At 44.8% G+C, this 21120-nt stretch overlaps 1 protein-coding gene across 2 annotated transcripts in view; it reads right to left on the bottom strand.

Annotated features, from left to right (window-relative positions):
• ATF1 (activating transcription factor 1) overlaps positions 1–20765 on the bottom strand; it is a 55721-nt gene extending 34956 nt beyond the window's left edge. The window contains exon 1 of one of the 2 annotated variants that reach the window (XM_082246117.1): positions 20446–20765. The gene's annotated coding sequence lies outside the window, so the exon portion shown is untranslated. The remainder of the gene's footprint in view (positions 1–20445) is intronic. The other variant, XM_082246116.1, reaches the window with a different exon arrangement.
• Between the last annotated feature and the right edge of the window lie 355 nt (positions 20766–21120).

Genomic DNA, 21120 nt, shown 5'->3' on the forward strand with positions numbered 1-21120 from the left:
ACAACATTGGGGGTACAGTGTTAGCCAGCACTACAGAGGAAAAAGATTTGGGTGTACTTATTTCAGATGATTGCAAAATGAGCGAACAGTTTGACTAAGCAGAAGGAAAAGCAAATAGAATTCTAGGATGCATCACTAGAGGGATCACCAGCAGGAGGAAGGAGGTTCCGATTCCTCTATATAGATCTTTAGGCAGCCCCTAGACAGTACAAACTTCTTGGTTGCAGGAAAGAATTTGCACGACTGCCCCATCAACACAGTGTTGATAGGGTAATTCCTCCATCCGATAGGCTGGTTGTACCTATGATGATCGATCAATCAACTTGGCACATTCAGCCTGCCCATTAATGGTTGGAATCTCGGCCAGTTCCTGCTGAACCACCCGAGATTTGAACTGTGTATGGCTGGCTTTCGTGAGACCTCATTTAGAATACTGTTTCCAGGTCTGCAGACCTCACTTACAGAAAGATATTGATAGAATAGAAAAAGTCCAGAGACGGGTAACAAAAATGGTGAAAGGTCTGGGGGATAAAACCTATCGAGAGCGACTTCGGGAACTTTAAATTTACAGTCTGGAAAAAAGGGAAAGGGGAGACATCATTGAAACCTTTAAATACATCAAGGGGGGGTAAAGAGGGTTCAGGAGGGCAGTTTTTTCAGCATGACACCAAAATCAAGAACATGGGGACATAACCTCAAAATAACTGGATAATTTTGGATAATAACGGTCAACAGTAAATGGCTTCAAACATGCTTGGGACAAACAGATCTATACTCACAAAATAAAAAAAAATACAAAACCTATTTCTGTGGGGCCACTCATGCATGCTTGCTCCTGAGCCGACTCTCTGTCCATAAGACACAGAGATTGTCGCTCAGCCCTGCCCCCTACTTTACTGGCTGTGATTGACAGCAGCAGGAGTCAATGGCTCCTGCATCTCAGCCAATCAGGAGGGAGAGACCCAGGAGAGCCTCGGGTCTTGTAACCACGGGATCAAGGAAGTTATGGGGGGGGGGGCCTGAAGGGGGAGCTTTAGGCATAGAATGCCTGAACATAAAAAACCTTCAGCCTTTACAGCCACTTTAAAAAGAAAGGAAAAAAAAAAAAAAAACACAGGCCGGCTCAGTGGACTACTTTTGTTTTTTGTTTTTCTGCCATCACCTAGGTTTCTATATAAAGTAGCTATGCAAATATCTTGTGACAAAAAACAGCCACCATTTTATCCTCCAAGGCCTTGGCTTTCAGAAAATATATAACGTTTGGGGTTCTAGGGAATTGTCCAGCAATAAATGTAGATTTCAACATGTGAAAAAAAATTATGAATTACCCAGGACAGCAAGAGGTAAAGTAAGAATGGCTCTCTGGTCTGCAAGTAGTGGATGATAATGTGCCAGCTCTCATAGCAGAGCGTTTGCTTGCACTTTATTTCATATAAGAAGAAAAATATCGCCTCAGAACTAATCTTGAGCACTGGCACTTTATAAAATAGGATTCTTTGTTTTCACTATGGACTTTTTTTTGTTGTACTTTATTGTAGACATATGAATTTATCTATTGCTAAGTAATTCATTTACTGGCACTTTATTTTTTTTAGGTTTTTCTGACTTTATGCACATAGATGAATTTGTGTATTGCACGGATTTGAAGATGTTTAATAGAGGGTTAGCGCGTTTCAAACCACATAAAAATGTTTTTTTAATACAGAGTGCACCTATGCGACATCAGGCTAGGAGGAGAGGGAACGGATAGTAAATCCTTCAAATAGAAAACACAAAAACACTTTCAGCAGAGTAGGGAAAAGTTAAAACCTCTGTTGTATGATGTGCTTCCACTGGAAACGTCATTACAGGACACTGAAGAGAGTGGGTTAAGTATAAAATGCAGCAAGGGACAAGGCATCAGATACCTAATAAAGAGTGTCAGAAGCTAAAGATTGTTCATCCAGCAAAGATCTTGGAGAGAGAAGATCTGCGGCATGGGTGACGGAAACATGCAAGTATAATACCTCTTCTTTTAAAGGGAATTTGTATTTTTATAACTGAGTCACTTTAAAAACTACATTTTTTTAAATTGTAAAAGCACACTTTTTGTGAGCTGTAAAAGTGCAGACACTCGACAGTAATACATAGGATTCATCCTCGCACATGACCAAGCTGTATATGGCATTGCAGGATGATGCAGTTTATTGTTTATATGTTTTCCAGCAAGCACCAGGCAGTTTCTGGGACAGTAACTACAACCCCTCCCCCTTGTGCCTGGCAGAGATGTAGCTCCAGAGCATACAGTATTCTGCAAGAGTTACTGTCCAAAAAAAAAAAATTGATACTGTGGGTATTAAGATACTGCCATGCAGTTTCCTGGTGCATTGCAGACCCAAGAAGTGAAATCTGCAGTTACTCGTAATAACACTGTCACCTGATCCTAGAAGTATAGCAGAGGGAGGATGTTAGGGTTTGTTCACACTAGTGGGCAAGGTATACCACAGCCACTGTTGTGCACTTTGAATAGAGTGGTGACAATGCAGAGATGTATAGTAACTAAGTAGAACTACTTCACTACTGTACTTAAGTACCGAAAGGCGGTATCTGTACTTTCCTAGAGTAGAATTTATTTCTCCTACTTCCACTTTTACTTCACTACATTTTTTCGATGATTTCAATACTTCTACTCCAATATTTTTTTTTTGTGCTGCATAGTTACTCGTTACTATTATAAAAATTACCACTGCCAGAACAGTAGATGGCAGGTTTCATGAAGCTCAAAACATGTGTATTATCAGCGCATACAAAAATAAATGCTACTGTATGCATACATAAAAGCTGCATTTGAAATAGTAAAAGACAATATGATGTTCACACTTTTGACTTTTCTTTAATAACTAGATAACACAGTACTTGTACTTTTACTTTCAGTACTTGAGTAGCAAAATTTTTAAAAAAACTACTTGCCTAATACTTGCAAAGCTTAAGTACAAAAAATGTTGAATACTTTAGTACTTCTACTCAAGTCACTTTTTGATAGAGCACTTCTACTCAAGTCACTTTTTGATCGAGCACTTGTACTTTTACTCAAGTATGGGTTTCGAGTTTTTACGCTAATTGTCAAACTGTTGGCGTTGTATATATAATGCATTGTAACTGTAAAGCTTTCTATATTGGAAAAACTAAGAGGCCCTTCTTCAATCGTGTCAGAGATCATGTCAAACTTGTTAAAAATAAAAAATTTGAAAGCCCTATCAGTCGTCATATGGGTCTTTACCATGGCTTCAATGATAAAATGATGAATTTTTTTGCCCTAGAACACATTCCACTTAATGAACGAGGAGGAAGTGTAGATAAAAATTTACTGCAACGTGAAACTAAATGGATATTCAATTTATCAGCCACTCAATATCCTGGTATAAATGAGTCCATAAGTTTCAAACCCTTTCTCGGCTAGGAAAAAGTCTAATGTGATTTTTTCAGCTTCTCCTTATTTGATTAAGCTGTAGGCTGATTAATTGAATGCATGATATTTGTCATGCAATCAGCTTTCCTTAATGTATTATGTATACATGTATTTGTTTATATTGTATCCCTTCCTTGTGAATTGTATTTCACAGATGTTTATCATCTGTTAAAACTGAACAGAAGATTTATTCCAAAATTATTCATTAATTAGAAATACCTGGCCCGGGCCGGGAAATGGACGCGACACTGGGGATGCTTGGATGGGGTGGTGTTGCTGTGGGGGTGGGGGGTGGGGGCGGAGTGTAATAATTTCCTGCCCCATTTGTTGCCCCATATGGGCATCCGCGGTGTCCTGTTTCCCTAGGCCATAGGTTCCGACCTGGGGAATGGAGGCACCGCCCCCTTTTTCCAGGCCGCCCCCCCCCCCCCCGAATTTGAACCCTCAATTACTTTTAAAGAATTTCTGCAATCCTGTTTTTTCAAACTGTGCTAATTCCACTATTGCTATGTGGTATTGAATGTATATTTAGACACAACATGGTATTTCCATTTGAGCAATCTGTAATTATGCATGGATGGATATATGTGGGTTGCCCCCTACAAGATCCACTTTAATGTCGATTCGTTCCTTTGTATAGGAATGCAGCTCTTAATGGTACATGTTGTAATTCGCTTTGTTTCTCCTTTTTTATAATCTGTAATGGGGACCTTCCTTTATTACTTTCACAGGTTCTTTCCCATAAATCTGCACTCTTTCCTTGGTCTCCCTTCATTGGGGACACTCCTCTTTTGCTCGATCGTGACAGAGCAGCCGGACCGGATGTTTTTCTTCCCCGCTACCGGTTTCCGGCCAGTCACGTGATGCCGTCGCGTCCCAATGACGCGCGCCATCGGCAGGTTCCTATTGGGTGGCCCGGAGCACCTCGCTCTCACTCTCTCGGTGACGTCAGACGCCGAGAGAGTGGAGGAGATGTATAAATGCCGGCATGATGGTTCAGTACTCCACTGGACCACCGGGGAACAGGACGACTCACGGAGACACATGCGGTAATGGCGATTTTCTCTTACTCCAAGCATTGACTTTGTCTATCATCCACAAACAATTTATGGATAAATTCTGTCTTCTTCCCTTTTTTAGCTCCTCGTTTGAGTGAGTACTGGAGGGGGTCCTTCTCAATAGGCAACTTACATGGGATTTTCTTATGTGGACCTAGTACTATGCTATATCTGTGACCTAATGCCTTTGCACCACCGGATTCACGGGGTGATCCGCATGGGCGACATTGGACCATAAGGGTGAATATTTTGTATACATACATCTTTCTATCATGTGTTGCTATAGGTATTTTACCCATGGATTGTAGACCTAAGGGTTCCTTCTCTCTCTCATTTCTCTGTTTAAACTTTCTAGGAAACATTGAACATTTTCCTAATGGGATCATTCTCCCCTAGTCTGACAGGGGGCTTGCTTTAATTCCTATATGATCATCAAAAAGGCCCTCTCAAGCTTATTGTCTCATGAAACTCTGAAATAAAGGGTAAATTTACTGTGAATTTAAAATTTGAACACATCTCATTCCTATTCTATGCATCTATGAAATTCATACAATTTTTCCCCATTTTCTAGCCGCAATCTCCTTTCCTATCATTTTTGGCTCGGCTCACATCTCCTCTATGGGACAACGTTAGAGGTCAGGTTTCTCCGCCTCCCCTCCCTCTCTCTCTCCCACCCCCTGTCCTTGTATCCACGCCACTGCTATCCCCGGCATAAGGGTCCAGGCTCTTTCATATAGTATAATATATACTCTGTTCATGCTTAAATGTTGATTATGCTAAAATTACATTTTGGGCATTCAATATAGGTCCATTGATATATGCCCTTCTTTGCCTTTTTTGTTTTGTTACTTTCATTTTTCTCTTTTGTAAATTTAGAATGTTCACTCTCGAGAAATTGTCTATCAAACTCCTGAAGAAGCTATTATGAAGATGGTGAAACATGTAGAGTTGACAATCGAGTGCTTTCTTGTGTTTTTACCATTTTAAAAAGTATTTTTTGTCATGTCCTCTGTCCTCTATGTGAAATAAAATGTGATATTTTATATGAAAATCCAGATTTTTCTCCATCATTTGCACCTTTAAAGTCCCACTTTGCCCCCCCAATTGTATCTATTCTTTCTCAGGGATGTGGTGCTCTTAACATTTCTCATCTCTGGCAATATATCCAAAAGAATTATGGGTTTCGAGTACTTTATACAACTCTGTGCCAATGTGTTCTAATGATGCATTGCATGGTTTACTTTTTTCAGCTTTATTGAAATGTTTATAAAATGACATTTTATTCCTCTTTATTAACCACAGAATATTGTGATGTGATGTAGTACATAGCAACATGCAGTGCTGCAGGGGAAAAAAATATGTAAAAAATGTTTTATTTTTTCAGCACAGTTGTGTGAACTGAACTTACAGGGCTCAAAACAAAAAATGACCTTGTCTATATACTGAGACTGCATTGGGCAAGGCTGCCCTCTGCAGCCCAATGCATATGGTGTAAATATGCCCTCTATTTTTGTTTCCTCTGCTCACATATTCAATTTTTAAAAGTGTTGTAAGGGTTTTAAAATGTGAGCTTGTGCTTTGCTCATGCACCCAACTGCTGTGCATCCCAACTTCATATTCTCACCACTCCCCTTTGGTTTTCCTTCACTGGACCCATAGAGCCTACCCTATACTGCCAGGTATGTAAATGGGGAAGTGACTCACTCCCCTTCCTCCTGTGTGGCAGGGCATTAGGAATGATTGCCAACTGGTTGCTTTAACTCCCAGAGCTGTCATATAGGAGCTCTCTGCAAGTTCCAGTCAACACCTTGGAACTTGCATATCAATCCCGACAGCTGAATGAGGCAGCGGGGAAGCAACAGGAAGGGGAGTATGTACAATTAAGGGTGGCAGTTGAGTAAACTTGCATGGGCAAAGCACAAAGCTTTACCAGCAAAGTAAGGTTTCTGAATTCTAGAATGTTTCCCGATAACATCAGTAGTTCACTAAGAGCTTTAAAATGTTGCCTGAGGTTACTCATTACGTGGTAACAAAAAAAAAAAAAAAAAACATACTAATAATGAATACTCTGTGGCTATACATGAACAGGGAAAATATAGGGTCATAAAGAATATTTATTCCAAAAAAATACGAAGGAAAACACTGCACCAACAATGAAGGTATTCATTTCCATGTGGCGCAAGAGAAAAAAAATCCGCACAACTATTTCACTCTGAGACTACAGTCTAAACTCTACTGTTCAGCACTTCAATGCAGAATTTAATATGTAGTGTAACTTACCATTAAAGAACAAAGAGACATTACGTTTTGGGAATAGTTGCAAGGTTGTGAGATAACCTTGAATACCCTTCAGCTGTAAAGGGGAAATCAACCCCAACACAAAAAAAAACAAAAAACAAAATCGCTACATCTAAAGGCATCCACAATAGAAGACTAAGGTATATAGCCCTTTAAAGAAGAAATCGGTATACATACCTTTTCTGAAGCCGTTCCAGTCCAACGCTGAGCTGTCAGCAACGGCTTCGCTGTGGAGGTAGGTGCAGCGTACTGCCGACAACGGAAGCCCCATAGTAAATCTATGAGCGACATCACTTCCATTTCACAGCCATTGTCGGCTGTGTCCTCTGCAGAGCTTCTGCCGCTGGATATTGGACCGGATCGGCTTCAAATAAGTTATGTATAGCAATTTCTTCTTTACAGACTTAGCTAGGTTAATGTTAGATCCTGGATGCCTGTAGATGTAGTGATTTAGTGTTCGGGTGGACTAACCCTTTAAGCTTTCTCTTCTCTACGGTCGACAGAGTGAAGGTCTAAGTTTACAGCTTTAGGCCCCATTCACATCTCGCAATTTGGGATCGCTGTGACTTCGCCTGTGATCCCAAATCACCTGACAATTGCAGCATAACCCACTGCGCGCATTTGGATGCCATTATCCAATAACTGCAGACAAATTTGATTCTGCCATGATAGTCACGCAACAGACCGTGCCTTTATAAACCGCGTGAAGCTTGTCACCTGAAAAGGAGCAGGAGCTTCTTTGACGAAAAATGCAGAATCGCATTAAAATAAAGCCAAAAATCGCACAGAGGGAATATTTGTTCCTGCTATGCTATGATGTGAACGAGGCCTTTACAAATGTGTGTCCATACTACTTAGCACAATGAGCACATTACTAACAAATACTACTACCCACTATCAATGCAAAATCCTTCCAGTTGCCTTGGTAAAATGCCATGTCATGAGTTCTGCCAGTGTATACTGCACGCCCCAATGCCTGATACTGGGAAAGAAAATCTACCATGTACAAACTTTTAAGATGAAAGTATGGCCAGAGCATTCATTGTCATACTTCTCTAGGTCATAGGAGTACACTGACTTTGCATACCTATGATCCAGAATCAGTAGCAGCTAGCTAAAGTCAAATGTGGGGTGACAACACAGAGCCTCTCCAGGCTCTAGAACAGTGGTTCTTAAAGCGGAGTTCCGGGCACAAAAACAATATTTTTTTTTTGTGCCCCTCCGCTAGGTGGACCTCACCTGAAAAGGAATTGGATAGTTATTTTTTTTTGTTTACTTACCTTGTAATTGAAGATCGAAGATACTCACCTCAGAGTACTTCCTCCCTCGGAGCCGCGGCTCACCCCGTCACTTCCTGTCTCGCTATGATTCCTTGGAGCTGAACGTCATAGCTCCCAGGAATCAATGCGACGGCACCGGCCCCGCTCGTCATTTTCGGGCGACGCAGAAGCTGTGGAGGAATGGGGCGCCGCACTGGAAGTGCCGAGAGGGGCCGGTGCAGGCGCATTCTGGGACAAGAAGACGCGGAAGAAGACACAGAAGAGGACCGCGCCGGCTTCAGCTGCCCACAAGAGAGATGGAAACGCTGTGGAAGAAATTTTATAAGTATTTCTTCTAAAAGGTAAGTGCGAACCGGGGCAGATCAGAGGCTAGCCATTGTGGAATGTGCTAGCCCTGACTGTCCCGGGGGTATGTTTAGTAAAAAATGACTTCTGTGCCCGGAACTCCGCTTTAACCTGGGTTCGATCGAACCCCAGGGGTTCAGTGGGTCAGTCTCGAGGGTTCGGCACACCCTCCGCTAGTACCACTTCGCTGCCACTGGCTCACTCTCACTGCTGGCTGTGCAGCTCGGCTCCCGGCCGAATCCGATCCAGCCGGAGCCGGCGTCGCCCACTGTGGAGTGGTGGGGGGGGGGGGGGTGAGACAGGCCAGGCGTGCAGTGCGGAGAGGGACTGTCTGGGGGAGGGACTAACCCGTGCAGTGGCCGCCCAGCGCAGCGCGGGAGAGAACCACCAGGCCAGGCAGCCGCAGCAGCAGAAGCTGGCAGGTGAGAGGCCAGAGAGCCAGTGGTGCTGCAGCCTGCAGGAGGAAAACCTAGCCTGTGATCGGGAGTCGGGACACAGGTGAAAAAAAAGGTAGGACTGGAGTAGTACTGGCTGTACTAGTCTAGAGACTGACTGTCTGACTGACTGTGTGAGAACACTGAGAAGACTATGTAAAGGGGATCTATTTTATGGGGAACCTGGCCTGCTGTAAGGGGGGGGGGGGAGATCTCATATGGGGGACGGGACCTCACCTCACCCTGGCCTGCTGTAAGGGGGGGGGGATCTATATGGGGGGATATGATCCCCCATATAGATCCCCCCCTTACAGTAGGCCAAGGTGAGGTCCCCCATATAGATCCCCCCTACAGCAGGCCAGGGTGAGGTTAGGTCACTCTGGGGTCCCCCATATAGATCCCCCCCCCTACAGCAGGCAAGGGTCCGGACCTCACCTCACCTCACCCTGTCCTGCTGTAAGGGGGGAGATCTATATGGGGGACGGGACCTCACCTCACCCTGGCCTGCTGTAAGGGAGGATCTATATGGGGGACCTTGGATCTATATGGGGGACCTCACCCTGGCCTGCTGTTGCTGTAAGGGGGGATCTATATGGGGGACCAGGTCCCCCTTACAGCAGGCCAGGGTGAGGAGAGGTCCCGTCCCCCATATAGATCCCCCTCACCCTGGCCTACTGTAAAGGGGGTGATCTATATGGGGGACGGAACCTCACCTCACCCTGGCCTGCTGTAAGGGGGGATGCTGGACATAAAAACGAAATAAAAAGAAAAGGAACAGACTTTGTTGCGAAAATGACATGAGAGTGGCACTTGCCAAGATAAAGCCGCGCGTTTCTGAACTGGTCTCTGAAAGACAACAGCAGAAGTCACACTAATTTGCAGTAAATATTCATTATTATGTTTTTGTTTTTGTGTGAAAATCATGTTTTGATGGTTTTGTTCTTAATGGTTTTGTTCATTTTGTGCACCTATGTATAAATATATACCTAAAATAATATATACCTATGTTTTGAATTTGAAAAAATCATATATTTTATTTTTCCAATTAAGAAGGGTTCGGTGAATGCGCATATGAAACTGGTGGGGTTCAGTACCTCCAACAAGGTTAAGAACCACTGCTCTAGAAGGATCCTGAAAATAATGTCGGAATACACCGAGCTGCCTGGTGACAGCTGGCATTAGCTCATAACACGTGGCTGAGATCCGAAGCAAGCTGCACCTGCCCCCCTTTTACACTGATGCTGCGGCGTGGATGTGAATATGTAGGTTTGTTTTATTTATTAGTATGCCAAACTTCTATTTTAAACTTGTATTTTTTTTTCTTTTGAATAATGTTCACAATATGCATGTGACCACACACATTTTCAAGCTCCAGTAAATGTGCCTTTTTTTCCCTGCTTTTTTTTTCTAGAAATGAAAACAGGCTTTTGAGGAGACCATTTTAAAACTAAAGGATAAGATCACCTTTGGAAACATGTTACATACTCCACCTGTTTTTAGGGGGGGGGCGGGGACATGTCCCAATTCTGCAGCCGCTGTTCGATCCCGCACTCCCTGTGACAGCAGTAAGGAGAGAAGTTCCCCCTACTAGCTGTCACTTTTTAAAACAGCAGGGCTGTGCTCACACGGCTGTGTCATTCATTCACACAGCTCTGTGAGTAAATGAACTACAAGCCCCAACATCCTTTACGTCTGTTGCCTTGTAGTTCTCAATGACCAACCACTGTGCTGTGGAGCTCCGTGGTAGTTCATGGATTCTTCCTATCAGATTGTAACTGCCTGCCCATACAGAGATGGCAACGCATATAGCCCTGACAGTGACAGTGTGCAGGAGACCTGCTTGACATAAGCGATCTGCTATATTTTTTTTTTTACTGTAATTGTAGATAGAAAATACTCACCTATTCTGCACTTCCTCCCTCTTTGCCGCGGCTCCGCCGTCACTTCCTGTCTTGCGATGATTCCTGGGAGCTGAACGTCATCGCTCCCAGGAATCAATGCGACGGCACCGGCCCCGCTCATCACTTCCGGGGGCGACGCCGCATTCCCTGCTAAACAGCTTCTGGGCATGCCCAGAAGCTGTGGAGGAATGCGGCGCCGCACCGGAAGTGACGAGAGGGTCGGTGCAGGCGCATTCTGGGAGAAGAAGACACGGAAGAGGACGCAGAAGAGGATCGCGCCGGCTTCAGCTGCCCACAACAGAGATGGCAACGCTGGAGAAGAAATTTTATAAGTGAGTATTTCTTCTTGTAGGTAAGTGCGAACCGGGACAGATCAGAGGCTAGCCATTGTGGAATGTACTACCCTGACTGTCCCGGGGGTATGTTTAGTGAAAAAACGTTTTCGTGCCCGGAACTCCGCTTTTAGGGCTTGTTCACACCATATATGCATGAAAACTGATGGGAAAACCGCACAGATTTAACTTGCAGAGACATCAGTTTCACATCAGTTTACATGCACGTGGACATCAGTTTTTCTGTGTCAGTTATGTGCCCTATTCATACCAATGTTGATGTCATGTCAGTTTTTTCCCTATGCCGAAAACTGCATACACGTTGCAGATTCCTGCGCAGAAAAAATATGCATGCGATACCAGTGTTATGGTGTGAACAGGGCACATAGAGAACAACTGTTTTTGTGCCCTTGCAGAACGCGTGCAGAAAAACGTCTCTGCACCATGGTGTGAATGAGGCCTTAAAGCGGAGTTCCACCCAAAAGTGGAACTTCCGCTTTAGGGAGTCCTGACCCCCCGACATGCCACATTTGGCATGTCATTTTTTGGGGGGGGGGGGGGAGCGGGTACCTAGTTTTGACAGGTACCCGCTCCCACTTCCGCTCGGAGCGCCGCGGCGCCCTGAGCGGAAGTTCTCCTCTCCCCCTCCCTCCCTGCAATCTTCTGGGACACGTCAGAGGTCCCAGAAGATTGCCGGCCAATCACGGCGCGCAGCGCGACTCGCGCATGCGCAGTGGGTACCCGGCTGTGAAGCCGCAAACTGTAACAGCCGGGTGCCCACAGCAGTGATGCCGGCGCCGAGGGAGAGGATCGAGGCTTCCGGCGGCCGCATCGCTGGACCGTTGGACAGGTGAGTAAATGGCTGGAACTCCGCTTTAAGCGGAACTAAACCCTTAACAGTTTAGAAAACATTTAACTGTCACATTGGTTGTGCTCTCAACCAAACTGTCAAACCATCCAATGGCTGGTGTCATAACTGATTACATATGCAGCATGATGGCAGCTGAAGATTAAACAGAGGCCAAGATGGCAGCTTCCTTGGCTGAAAACGAAATGAGGGTTTACTTCCACTTTAAGGCCCCTTTCACACTTATGCGACTTAAAAGTCGCACGATTATACCGCAATTTTGACTGGACATGAGGCAATGCCTATGTCTTTGGACCTCAAAACGCATTAAAATCAGCCAAAAGTAGTGCAGGGACTACTTTGAAGTCATACTGATATGAACGGTACGCATTGGAAATCATGGAGAACGACTTGTTAATGCGACTTTGCAGTGCCAAATCGCAGGACAAGTCGCACAAGTGTGAAAGGGGCCTAAGTTAGGCTATGGATAACATATGCCACCCACAGATTAACTGCTGCAGAGGGGGAGCTGACAGCTGAAGCCAGCAAATTACAGTAGAAGATTGGATTATATTGTCTTTATCATATAAAAATTAGCAGTTTGCCCAATATAGGAACTAGTTTCAGCTGGTTATGGATTCCAAAGAAATCAGATAGAGAGGGAAATCATAATAAAAATGTGATATAAATTTTAGGTTAAACACGTACCACAACGTTCCCCATTTGGTTCAACACAGACTTCCATTGTTTTCATATCTGCAAGCTGTTTGGAATGGATATGCTTCTATATTAGAAAGCTCTCTAATCAGCAATGATCAGCCATAACTTTATGATCACCCACCTAATATCAAGTAGGTCCCCCTTTTACAGGCAAAACTGCCCTGACCCATCGAGACATGGGCATTGGGCTTCACTAGACTTCAAAAAATATGCTGTGGTATTCGGCAACAAGCTGTCAGTAACAGATCCTTTAAAGTGTATGTAACCCTAAAAAAAAAAAAAAAAAAAAAAAAAAAAAAAAAAATCCTGTTCCCTTATAGCAGGTTAAACAGCACAGGGCTTGTGCGATGTAACCTGATCCTCTGGAAGCTGTAAAAAAACCTGGCTGATCCTGCCAGTTTCTGCCCTCCCCTCCGTAAACTGACCATGGTTAATCATGTCTGCTGAGCTGTGGTCAGTTTAGATGCCTCAGTCATCAGCAGCTCTCCAGTCCTCGCTCTGTCCTCTACCCCCTCCCTGCCTGTCAGCTGTGTGAGCTGTCTTCTGAACCCCCCCCCCCCCGCCCCTCCTGCAGCTAAGAATATAAAAGTTCTTAAAATGTCCCTGCCAGCCCCTCTCTTGTATACAGCGATAACACACGCTGTAAGTCTTTTTTTTTTTTTAAAGCAGTATCTCTAAATACCTTTTTCTGTTATCTTCATGCTGGTCACGTGACTCCTGGCTGCTCTCCTACTCCAATCCCCAGGCTACAGCGGGAGGGGCTGAGCAGCCAGCAACGTGACCTCCCAGCTGAGGTCCAAGGGAGATTTCGGCCCCTCCCGCTGTAGCCCAGGAATCACAATAGCAGAGTGGCCGGAAATCACGTGACCGGCCTGAAGATAACAGGAAAAAAAAAAAAAAGGTATTTAGAGATGCCGTTTAAAAAAAAAAAAAAACACTTACAGCATGTGTTATCCCTGTTTACAAGAGGGGCTGGCAGTGATTTTACCTCTTTGGGTAACAACCACTTTAAGTTGTCAGGTGCGGTCTCCATGGATTGGACTTGTTTTTCCAGCACATCCTACAGATGCTCTTTTGGATTGAGATCTGAAGAATTTGGAGGCCAACAACACCTCAAACTTAATGGGGTCTTCCTCAAACAATTTCTTGAACCATTTTCACAGTACCATGTGAATCAGTTGGTGTGCATTTTTTAAAGTAGCGCATGCATTATGGTGCGGTCTGGTGCAATTTCAGCCCATTTAAATGAAAGAGCTGGAATCGGACACTGCACATGGATCGCATGTGAATCACACAAGAACACATACCGCGTTCCTGTGCGATTTATGGTGTAAACCGGCCCTAATCTGATATTACATATCATTGGATATTGTTCTGGATCTAATATCAGGAAAGAAGGTTTCTTTAGAATAAACAGGTGTCTCAGATTTTTACAGTTACTGTCCTTTTTTACAAAGGTCATGTTAAAAGTCTTTTAATGTACATGTAATAATTGCATTACTGCATACACACAAGTGTGAACACATCTATGTATATGCATATGGCAATGCATGCATAGAACATGCTTATTTCTTCAGAAAACGTAGTGGGGGGGGGATGACTTTTTTCCACCGGCCGCTATAGATATAACTATGTGATCCTTCCCTGTCAGCTCAGCGGGACTGTGTGTGAATGAGAACTGACCTGACACCGGGCGGGAGGAGCGGCCGCTAATAACTATAACTATGTGAGCCTTCACTTCCCTGTCAGCGGAGATACATGCCTGACAGGGAAGTGAAGGCTCACATAGTTATAAGCGGCCGCTCCCCCCGCCCTCCCGCCCAGTGTCAGGTCACTTCTCATTCACACACAGTCCCGCTGAGCTGACAGGGAAGGATCACATAGTTATATCTATAGCGGCCGCTCGCCCCGCCCTCCCGCCTGGTATGTCCCTTCATTAATGCAGAGATCATAGTAGTAGGGACGTCATTGAGAGGCAGGCGGCCGGCCAGAGGCGGGACTTTTAAAACCTGCCCTGCGCTGCGCCCTCCTCCTTCCTCACGGCGGCCATATTAATTTCGGCAATGTTAACCCATTATCGGCCGAAATGGGATAGGCTCATTTTCGGCCGATAATTTCGGTGGCCGAAATTTCGGTGCATCCCTAATTAAAGTATAACTAAACCCAGAAAGTAACATTATGTTTCATACCTTTTCCTGTCTATGGATTATTGACTTGGCTATTTGAGCCTAGTCTACCATCTGAAAAAATTAAGTGAATTTTTCCCCCCAAAAGGCTTTCTGTTTAAGGGCGACAACACTGGTGTTTAGGGTCAGGCTCCATGTATACTGTGCATATTATTTCCCATAAGATTATACATCTAATCGGTACACCTGTAACTTTTGTGCTAACATTTACACTGATCAGCCATACCATTATGACCAATGACAGGTAAAGTGAATAATATTAATTTATTTTCTTATTAGAATGACATCTGAAAGTGGGTGGGATATATTAGGCAGCAAGTGGACATGCTGTTCCTGAAGTTGATGTAATGGCGATTGTAATGGCTAAACTGGGTCAGAGCATCTCCAAAACAGCAGCTCTTGTGGGATGTTCCTGGTGTGCAGTGGTCAGCACCTAGCAAAAGTGGCCCAAGAAGGAAAACTGGCGACAAGGTCATGAGCAGCCAAAGCTCACTCATGCCAGTCCAAGCTGGCCTGTGTTCACAGCTAAAAGCACCTACAATGCGCATGTGAGCATCAGAACTGAACCACGGAGCAATGGAAGAAGATGACCTGGTCTGATGAATTCAAGAATGGTTGGCAGAACACAGAGTTTGAGGTGTTGACTTAACCTTCAACTTCTCAAGATTTCAATCCAATCGAGCATCTGTGGGATGTGATGAAAAACAAGTCTTATCTATGAAGGCCCCACCTCACAACTTACAGGACTTAAAAGGATCTGTTATGGATGGCTTGGCACCAAATACCACAGCATACCTTTCAGAAGTCTACATGTGTCCATGCCGTGACGAGTTATGGTGGATGGTCATAATATAATAGCGGATAGGTGTACATGTGTGCAAGCAAGAAGAGTACATTTGCACTGTATGCACAAATGTTTACATGCGTACATAACAAAATACGCTCCATATGCTTCACTCAGAATTTTCCATTTTTGGGTTACACAGCGGATCAATATAGACCAGTCTGCACAAGCCCATAGAAAACAATACTGCTGCGTTCTAAACCATACAAATTACAAGTCTGAACACAGATTAACGAACACTTGTGTGTATGATCCTAAGCTAGCAAGCACAATTTGGCATCTTCCTCTGCAAGTTCCTGTTAGAAACTACAAGTGCATATGCCAGTTAGCAGTGCTCAGGCAGGTAGAGCCTCTTCAGCTGACACCAGCAGGCTTCAACTCCCACAGGAGAAGGAAACAGCAGAAGCAGGGACAAATGCCTTTTTTATTATTAGAATACAGGATTATAGCAGAATTTGTATTTATAAAAAAAAAAAAAAAAAAAAAAGGTCCGCTCACACCCCTTACACACACAGGTAACAGCACAAAGGAGGCGTCACTGGGTCTTCATGAAGAATCTCAATACAATGGGAACAGACTCCAGAAAATTTCTGGAGCCTCTTTCCCTGAGATACTGGATCCCCAGATTTCCCATAATCCATTGGTCAAGCCCAGTGACCCCAGAGGTTACAAGGTATGTATTTTTTACGGTTAATTCATTGCTTCCATTGATCTTTTTAAAAATTGAGGGGCAGGGGTGGGGTTCAGCAAGGTAAGCAGACTTTGCGTTTTTATGCAATGACTGCTTTAACCACTTAAGGACCAGGCCTTTTTCTGACACTTGTTTACAAGTTAAAAATCTGTATTTTTTGCTAAAAAATTACTTCCCCCAAACCTTATGTATTTTTTTTGTAGAAATCCTAGAGAATAAAATGGAAATTGTTGCAATACTTTATGTTACACCGTATTTGCGCAGTGGTTATACAAACGCAATTTTTTGGGAAAAAAATACACTTATTTTAAATTAAAAAAAAATAGGAAAACAGTAAAGTTAGCACAATTTTTTCTATAATGTTAAAGATAATGTTACACCGAGTAAATAGATACACAACATGTCATGTTTCAAAATTGCGCACGCTTGTGGAACGGCGACAAACATTGGTACTTAATCTCCATAGGCGATGTTTTGAAAATTTCTACACGCTACCAGTTTACGGTTAGAGGAGGTCTAGGGCTAGAATTATTGCTCTCGCTGTACGATCGCGGCGATCTCACGTGTGGTTTGAACACCGTTCACATATGTGGGCGCAACTTGCGTATGCGTTCGCTTCTGCACGTGAGCTCAAAGGGACGGGGCGCTTTAAATTTTTTATTTTTACCCTGCCCCTTTAAAAAAAAAAATGTTTTTGATCACTTTTATTCCTATTACAAGAAATGTAAACATCCCTTGTAATAGAAATAAGCAGGACAGGACCGGTTTAAAGCGGAGTTCCACCCAAAAGTGGAACTTCCGCTTTAGGGAGTCCTGACCCCCCGACATGCCACATTTGGCATGTCATTTTTTGGGGGGGGGGGAGCGGGTACCTAGTTTTGACAGGTACCCGCTCCCACTTCCGCTCGGAGCGCCGCGGCGCCCTGAGCGGAAGTTCTCCTCTCCCCCTCCCTCCCTGCAATCTTCTGGGACACGTCAGAGGTCCCAGAAGATTGCCGGCCAATCACGGCGCGCAGCGCGACTCGCGCATGCGCAGTGGGTACCCGGCTGTGAAGCCGCAAACTGTAACAGCCGGGTGCCCACAGCAGTGATGCCGGCGCCGAGGGAGAGGATCGAGGCTTCCGGCGGCCGCATCGCTGGACCGTTGGACAGGTGAGTAAATGGCTGGAACTCCGCTTTAATGTGAAATCTGGGGTCAACGAGACCTCAGATCTCACATCTACACTTAAAAAGAAAAACATTTATTTTTTTTCAGCAAGAAAAAAAATGGGCCCTTTAAGGCCATTGGGCGGAAGCGACTTATGACATCGATCTGGTCCTCCAAGGCCCTAGAGTCGAGTGGGGGTCATCTTGCTGTACAGCACCTCAGAGGCCCAGATCATTTTCCCCGCTAGCAACAGCTCTGGTAAGTGGCAACAGGGGGGGCACCTCTCTCGCCACCCATAAAAGTGATCCCGCTGCAAATCTGCCACTGGAACACTTATATGAAAGAGGACCTCCGGCCGAACGCAACACTGGTGCTGCCATAACACCGGTATTTAACTTCAAAGTACCGACAAAACTACGGCGGGCAGTCCGGATGTGCTTAAAGAAAACCTGTACCCTGCCCATACTAGGCATGATAACATACTAGCCAACAGGTCCACAATCAGACAAAAGGAACAGCTGATCTGTGTGCAGCCACTACACATCTTTGTTTCTGTCCCTGAATCAGTGTATGATCATCATACGTGCTGGCTAATTTTTACAGTACTTATGAAAATAACCTGTAAAGTTTTTCTGTAATCCGATTATTAAATATCTGGTGATCCTGCCAGTTTCCCTTATCAAACTGACCATGTCAAGCTTGGAAGCAGATTCATGCTGGAGGGTAAGTTTGCATCCCTGGGATTGCTGCTAAGAGATACAGGGCACTGTGCTGATGCAATGCATGGTTGTATCTCCTATAGTCGGTGTTGTGCCCCCCATTAAAAATCACATCCCGAAATATTTTAATAACGTTCATTAAAGATTCTGCAAAAAGCTAGTGCGCTCTCAGTTTGGTGTTTTGGGGTCCTTGCATGCGGACATTATGTTTGTTTCATCAGTTTTTTTTACATCCACTACTAATCAAAAAATTGACCATTTGTCAGTTTACATCGGTTTTTCATGCGGGTCATGTTTTTTAAAATGAAATAAAAATAGGGCTTTCTTCATTTTCAAAAAATGGATGTAACATGTTAACGGAGGCCGAATGATCATCTGCTTGCCCATAGAAATATATTGATGTCCTATTTACATCTGTCAACGGATGCATGAAAAATTGAAAAACATTATGCCCGTGTGAAAGGAGCCTTAGGGTTCATTCACACAGGTGGTGGTAAAAAATAGACAGTTGAGCCACAGTTTTATCGCTCTTCAACAACTTCCCCCTTCCCACTTTAGGCTGCAACAACACTTTGATGGAGTTGTAGATATGACTTGTTAAAAAGTATACCCCATGTCTCATTCAGAGGACAGCACCGCTGCAAAACACAACCCATTCAAGTGTATGGGGTTGCACTGCATTGCATGTGGCTACAGCAGGTTGATGTGGTGCAGACATCTCAGGGTTAAAACAGGCAATGAGGGGGTGAAATATCACCTCTCATCCCCTTGTCAAACAAAAGTGATTATCCACAGATCACTCGAGAGGGGGGGGGGGGGGGGGGTAAAGAGAACATAGGGGGTAAAGAGATCATAGTGGAGCCCCCCCCCCCCCCAAACAGCTCCCTGTTGAACTGCAAAGGCAGTGGCCAGGAGTGTACACATGATGTGGTGCTTTGTGGCAGGAATATACCCGCTGTTTGTCGGGCACTACTGTCCACAGAGCGAAACCCATTTAAGTGACTGAAACTGCACTGTAACTACATTCGATGCACACTGTTGAGGCGCAGTAGTTCGAAATTTAGGGGGCAGTGAGGAGACGATTTGGCTGTCAGATGCTCTCTGAACAGAGCTCAGCTGCCTGTTTTTACCACCCCTAACTGCCTGAGAGAGACAGAATGTGAGGGTTCTCCCTCCTGACTCCTGTCACCGCTTTGTGACTCCGCCCACACAGCCATATCATTCAGTTACAATAATCTGTGAATGAAGATACTACAAGTCCCATCTTCTTATTGGAGCACAGGGTCGGGACATCAGTACACTACTAACACATGGATCCTTCTCCCAACTCCACAACTGAAGGAAAACCTTTTTACTTTTAGTTTTGTATAGGGGGGGGGGGGGGGGGATTAGTACCGCTGTCAGGGTATAATTGCTATGTGCGCCTCCATTAGGGAGATTCACCCTCTCCAATTGTCATCTTTATCCCCAAAAAAAGAAAAGAAATCACAAATGTTGGGCTCTCCCCAGAACAGGAAGAGAGGACACTAGTTCTGGTGACACCCCAGAATGTCACCATTTGGAGAGATTTCTTCTCACTTCCAGTTTTGGCTAGAAGACAGGAAGTGAAGGAAAATCTCAATAGGATACAGATGGCAAAAAAAAAAAAAAAATAACTGCCAGGGGATTATAATCATGTAATGCAAAAAAAAAAAAAAAAAAAGTTTTTCCTATAACTCTCCATGAAGGTTCTGACAGAGGTACCAGCCTGGGGCTGGAGGAAGAGTCTGCAGGAGCAGTGTTGTCACGGATCACAGCTGCAATGCTCTGCAGTCTCTATTGCAAAAGAAAGAATGCATTCACTTTTATTATTATTAAAATTAATCAATATGGGTGTATTTATTTCTATGTAAAGGGGTAGATTTTGGCTTGAAGCTTTCATTGCAAGCAGAGGGAGAACATGCAAACTCCATGCAGGTAAGTGTCCTGAGCGGGATTTGAAGCCAGAGGCGTAGTGCTGCAAGGCAGAGGAGCTAAGCACAATGCACATATTTCTACCCCCTCACATATCATGGGGTGAGTGTATGTATGTATGTATGTATGTGTGTGAGGTTCCCTCCACTATGACACAGGCATAGCGGAGGAGCTCGGTGAGGAGGCCAGGTGTTGTCCCCGCTCGGCGCTCCTCCTCCGCCCAGGCTGTTTGCTCTAATTACCTGCGTCCTGTGAACTCACAGCTCAGGGACCCGCTCCAGCCAATCACCGGGGTGAACGTCTCGGGTCCCCCCGGGGAGCCGCCTCCTGCCCGGATCCCGTCACAGGAAGACGCTCACGCACTACCGAGCAGCTGCCACAGCCAGCAGGGCCGACTCCAGGCAGGACAGAGCGCCCTCATCAGCGTAGGGGGGGGGACACCCACCGCGACGTCCGGTAGGCCTCTGCCTGACGTCAGCGTAGACGCTGACGTCACCCTCAGGGTGACGTGCTGCTGGAGAAGGGCGGGAGTAAGTTCCTCTTCCGCCTAGGTCTCGCCTGGAAGGATGGGGGATGGGGGAGTACAGCTGCGAGGACGGAGCGGGTCTCCCCACTCCCGTGTGAATAATGGTACAGCCCCAGGTACAGCTAAGCGGGGTATTTGTTGAGGAGGGAGGAGTCCATTTTCCAGGAAGAGGGGCGGTAGTAACCGGCAGGCATGCTTTGTAGTCAGGGTGACATCATACTTTTTTACATCACGCTGCGGGACAACTGCTGCCTATTAGTCATAGTGCACATTAACCCCTGTGTGCCTGCAGTAGGCGGTGTGAAGTACTTTTGGAGCACGTACTTCCGTAGATATACAACACAGGCACAGTGTTACCACATCACTCCTATTAGGCCTCATGCACACAGGA

This window comes from Pelophylax lessonae, assembly GCF_965119305.1.
Source record: "Pelophylax lessonae genome assembly, chromosome: 2".
NCBI lineage: Eukaryota > Metazoa > Chordata > Amphibia > Anura > Ranidae > Pelophylax > Pelophylax lessonae.